Raw genomic sequence first — 6,000 nt, forward strand, 5'->3', positions numbered from 1 at the left:
TTTTGTTTATGTAAGAGTTGCCTTGCTTATGCAAGGAACAGAGCTGGCAAAGAGGACAAGAGAGGAGAGGACTTGGGGGAAGCTGTTTTGAGGAGATGGTGGGTGAAACTGCTCTTTGAAGTGCAGTTTGGAAGACAAAGAGGAGAAGGATGATTTCTCTGAGGTGTGCTCTGTGTAGGGGAGCCCAACATAGTCATAGTCAGAATGGCCTGGAGAGGAAGGGCTAGGATGCTTGGAGCATGGAAACTAGATCTTGGCAAGACTGTGGGCTGGAGAGATAGAAAAGACCAGGGACATATAGGGGCTGTATATCATGCTCGAGAATTTGGACTGAATTATTGGAGCTGAAAAGGGAGTGCGTGAAAAGTGTTAAGAAGGACAATTACCTAACACTTTGGTGAGAGAGTGGAAGGTGGTATGAAAAGTGTAAGGTTGGACTAACTGATTCACTTTTTCATGACATTATTGTCCTTGATGTCTAGAGAAGAGGATGACAGTGAAAAACTCATTTTTATGTAAATAAGAGTACATATTTGATTGATGTGTTTATGAAAATTTTATATGTTATAGTTTTGTTAAATTGTCTTGGGTTTTAAGGACTTTGATGGAAAACTCATAGAAGAAATCAGAAGGGAAACCTTTTAAAGCCAACTTTGAGTCCTATTGTAGTATAGTTCATTACTCAGACCAGTCATTGTGTACATTTGAATTCTGCAGAGACTTTCATAAATTTCAATTTTCCTAAAGCAGGGTTCAGATAAGTAGAAGCAAAGCTGAAGCAATTTAGGCCTAAATTTCCCAAAGTATTGCTGTCAAAAAGGGACCAATCAACATTCAAAAAAGTCATGTGCTTAGATTTTTTTTTTTAAGATTTTACTATTTATTTTTTTATTTATTTAGAGCATGAGCAAGGGGAGGGGCAGAGGGAGAGAGAGAGAGAGAGAGACTTTTTTTTAATGTTTTAAATATATTTTTATTTATCTATCTGAGAGAGAGAGAGGACACAAGAAGGTGGAGAAGCAGAAGCAGACTCTGCACTGAGCAGAGCCTGAGGTGGAGCTTTGATCGCAGGACCCCAAGATCATGACCTGAGCCAAAATCAAGAGTCAAAAGCTCAACTAGCTGAGCTACCCAGGTGTCCCATATTGATTTTTCTTTTTATTTAGGAGTCTGCTCATAGTAAAGCCTTGAGGCCAGAGGATTCAGAGGAAATTCTCCCTCATTCAGGTTCAGTTTTAGGAATCCTCTTGCAGCTGGACGGTGGTGGTAGGAGAAAGTCACTGCGCAAGCCCATTTGCAAGGATTTCTTCCGGAGCCCCTACACCTGGGCAGGCTGCCCTTCGTAGAATGGAGTTATACACACTGCAGCTTTGAGCCCTTGGATATGGTCAATATAAATCAGTTGTAAAATAGTGTTTACTGCTGCTGGGAAATCAGAAGTACTTTTTTTTTCCCCAGGCAGACATGATTGGAAGTATTATTTCCACAGGGCATTACATTGAAAGATCCCTAAAGAGGAAAAAATCCTCAAGGAGATTTAATAGTTACTTTTGAGATACCAGATTTATATACTCAAGAAAGGAGGAGATCCTTCTGTGCCTATTTGTGTCAGTTGATAGCTATGTCTTCATTAGGAAAAAAAAATTTTTTTTTTAATTTTCTAATAGTTTTCAAGCCTGAGTTGTGGCTTAACTCAGAAGACGTTGAAGGTCAACACTATCAGTGTAAAATGATTCCACAGATCTAGAAACCTCCCTGGCCTTTCCCTAGATCCATTAATAACTGAGTAATTTTACATGCTTCTCTGGGTGGTTTTCCCAGAATTCACAGAAAAGTAGTTACACAAAGCCAGTGTCAAGAGGGTTAACTATGCTATTTGAATTGCAAAGCCTATTCTAAATTCATTCATTATCATCTCTGAGTCTTGTGTGGAAATTAGTGGAACTGGTCCCATCCAAAGGCTGGGGTTTAAATAAACTGTATGCCCCACATGAGGTTCAGACTCACCACCCTAAGACCAAGAGTCACAGAGCACCTGGGTGGCTCAATGGTTGAGTGTCTGCCTTTGGCTCAGGTCATGATCCCGGGGTCCTGGGATCAAGTCCTGCATCAGGCTCCCCTCAGCGAGCCTGCTTCTCCCATTGCCTATGTCTCTGCCTTTCTATCTCCGTCTCATAAATAAATGAATAAAATCTTAAAAAAAAAAAAAGATCAAAGGTCGCATGTTGTACCAACTGAGCCAACCAGGTGCTGGAAGGCCCAGTTTAAACTGAGAGAACCCTACCAAGTGCAAAAAATATTCATCTGAACTCGATCTGTTGGTTGAGTAAGAGTCATGCTATTTGGTATCAGAATCAGTGTGTGATTTAGACTCTTTGTATTCAGTTACATGATATATGATACAGTTTAATAAAGTTTAATACACATTTATTGAACAAAATATTTTGATAGACACAAATAGAAGTTTTAGAAATGAGTAAGGCAAAGTCACAGCTCTCAAATAAGTAAGGAGAAGGAAAGGCAAATGGACTTCTGAACTTGCCAGTTCAGATTACTTTTTAAAAAATATTTTATCTATTTATCTATCTATCTATCTATCTATCTATTTATTTATTTATTTGTTTATTTATTTGAAAGAGAGAATGTGCACACAAGTGGGTGAGTGGCAGCGGGTGGGAGAAACAGACTCCCTGCTGAGCAGAGAGCCCCAAGAGGTATGGCTTGATGTTGGTCTGTTAGCCATGTGATTGTTTTGGCTAACAGAATGTTAATAGACATGATACAAATAGAGGCTTTACATGTATTTGAATGGTGTAACTTGGCCTCTTTGTTTCTGCTATCTGTCATGACAAGAACATACCAGTGGGTAACCAGTGGGATCCAGCTATAGGATCAGAGATAGTGAAACCCCAGCTAAACCCAGCCAGCAGCCTGGAGACAAGCCCAGCCGAACTACAGTTGACTTGAAGACCTGTGAGCAAGGAATAAATGATCAATGCCACATCTAATTTCAGGGTTTTTTGCCCAGTCAATGGCATCTGGCCATCCTCTATGATGTTGAAGCTTTAGAATTTCATTAAATTTTTTTTTTAAGATAGGGAGAAGGGGAGGAGGGACAGAGGGAGAGGGAGAATCTTAAGCAGGCTCCATGCTCAGCAGAGAGTCAGATGTGGGGTTGGATCTCATGATCCTGAGATCATGACTTAAGCTGGAGTCAAGAGTTGGATGCTTAACCAACTGAGCCAGCCAGGAGCCCCTAGAACTTCATTAATCTTTAATTGGTATTCTGGCATTGATCCAAACTGTAAAAGGAAATAAATTTCATTTTTGCTTGCAGGTAATTCTCTTAGCCTGCAAAGATGGCCAGCAAGGTGAGACTTGTGATTATTCTTAATGACTACAAAAGGATATCAGTGTAGCCATACATCCAAATTCAATTCTGAACTAGGATTTGCATCAGAATCACATGGAGCTTTTAAAAAATGCACTTACCTGGCCTCCCATCACCAGAGATTGTGATTCAGTAGTGCCCGAGCCTAATTCTTAGGAGTCCACTCTTAACATAATTCTTATAATGTAGAAAGCCTACATTTTGATTTAAGTCCAGTTGGGAGAAGGGTTTATGGGGCATTATCTGAAGGACATATGCATATCCATTCTTCTATGTGGTCTAGGTTTCATCTCTGGATCAAGTGGTACCATCAGGGAGGCACTTTTAAAGATCTGTTTCCTTAGTTCCCTATGAAAATGCTTTGATTCATTACATTTTGGACCTTCTAACAAGACTCAACACCTTATTGCTGTTGGTGAATATCTGATCCACTGCATGCCTCCAGGGCCCTATATGAAACCCCAGGTGGAAGGTTGCTGAGATTCATGCTAGAGATATACTTGAATTTTTCTATTTCTTTTCTTTTTCTTTATGGGTAACAAAAGATATGAAACTGACTGGATTTGTTTCCAGGGGCTGCCATAGCAAAGTACCACAAACTGGGTGGTTTAAATAACAACACGTATAGTCTCACAGTTCTGGAATCTACAGATGTTGGCAGAATTGATTCCTTCTGAGAGGTTTGAGGGAGAATCTGTTTCATGCTTCTCTCTTAGCTTCTGGTGATATGCTGTCAATCTTTGGCATTCCTTATAGATGGCATTCTCCCTGTGTCTTCACATCGTCTTCCCTCTGCGTCTGTCTCTGAGTACAAATTTCTCCTTCTTATAAGGACACCAGTCTTATCAGGTTAAGGCCCACCCTAATCTCATCTTAATGTGATCATCTGCAAAAATGCTCTTTCCAGCTAAGGTCATTATAGATAATGAAGGTTAGGATTTGAACTTCTATTGGAAGGACATAGTTTAACCCATAATACTGACCATATTTCTGATTTCACTTTTATCACCAAGAGACTCAGCACCCAATTTGAGGTAAAACTGTGATAATTATTAGATTCTTAAGGCTTAAATATTTGCATTCTATTTTTCACCTTGCTTTAGTGATTGTATGCAAATGTGTATTTTCACAGATCTTGATTTTTTTGTATTTCATTTTTCCATTTTATTATAGATTTCCTGTATGCCTTTTTGTTACAAGTTGAAGTGGAAGGAGTGGAAAGAATATTTATTATATTTCCCCTGGGCCAGGCTGTGAGCAAGGACTTTCAAGAGCTTATGCACATGGGTGGGAATTAGATGAGCTCATAAATGACTCAGACATAAGAGTGGGAGAGATACAGGGGGATCAAAGAAGGGAAATAACATTGGGGGAAGTGTGGTAAGGGTCCAGAAAGCCTTTTGGGAACAGATGACCCTCACAGAACATGTAGAATTTTAAAACAGGGCAGGTGATCAGAGTGCTCATTTTGGATGGGAGACACATTTTAAATGAATGCTTAGAGGTAGAAAAGCATAAGACAAACACTGACAACAGTTCAAGTTTGGATGGAGAATGAACTAAGCTGGAGAGAAGGTTGGGTCTATAGTAGTGGTTCCGAAAAGATGAATTCATCCTTGCAAATCCGATGAACACATATGGGCTCAAGGGAGAATCAGTGTGAAAGATGGGTTAGGTTCCAGGAAAGCAGGAGGCAGGAGGTGAATATTCTATTGAACATATCGTATTATTGCTGGTCTCTAGCTTCTAGTTCTTGGGGACCTGCATTCAGTGACAGGGATAGAACGAAAAGAAGGACAACTGCAGAGATATTTGAAAAGTAGGATTGTCACAACTTCATGATTTATATAAGGAGAAAGAAAGGAGGTGAAATGGCTCTATTTTTCCCCTTTATATATTTCTCTATGTTTTAACTCCACAGTATAAGGAAAAGTAATATATTAGCATGATTTCAAAAAAGGAGGACTCCTCTGAATCTCCCCCTTTGCATTTGAATATGTAAAAATCAAGCTTTTTTTTTCACTAAAAAAATTTCACTAAAATATTTTTCACTAAAAATATTTCATTTTTTTTCATTTTTTTCACTCATTCTGGATTGATTCATCCATCCGTCTATGCAGTCAACATTTGTTGAGACCTGTGGACCATATATAGAACTATGTATTTGGGAGAGAAAGTTAAGCAAGACACTGTTACTGGCTTCAGTGAGCTTACAGTATAACTTCAGAGCAGATGAGCCCTGGTTCTCAAGCACTGTGGAACATATTTTCCATAGACTTTTTAAAAATACACTTTATTTTTTAGAGCTGTTGTAAATTTCAATTTGCTGTTCACAGCAAAATTGAGCAGAAGGCACAGAAATTTCCTATTATCCCTGTGCTACCACTCATGCTTAACTGACCTGCGTTATCAACATTCCCCACCAGACTGATACATTTCTTCTGATTGATGAACCAACATTGACACATCTTAATTGCCCCAAGGCAATAGTCTATATGTTAGGGTTTACTCTTGATGTTGTATATTCTGTGGATTTGGACAGATGTATAATGATATATATCCACAATTATAGTATCACACAGAATAGTTTCACTGCCCTAAAAATCTTC

Source organism: Canis lupus, chromosome 2, assembly GCF_011100685.1.
Source record: "Canis lupus familiaris isolate Mischka breed German Shepherd chromosome 2, alternate assembly UU_Cfam_GSD_1.0, whole genome shotgun sequence".
Taxonomy (NCBI): domain Eukaryota; kingdom Metazoa; phylum Chordata; class Mammalia; order Carnivora; family Canidae; genus Canis; species Canis lupus.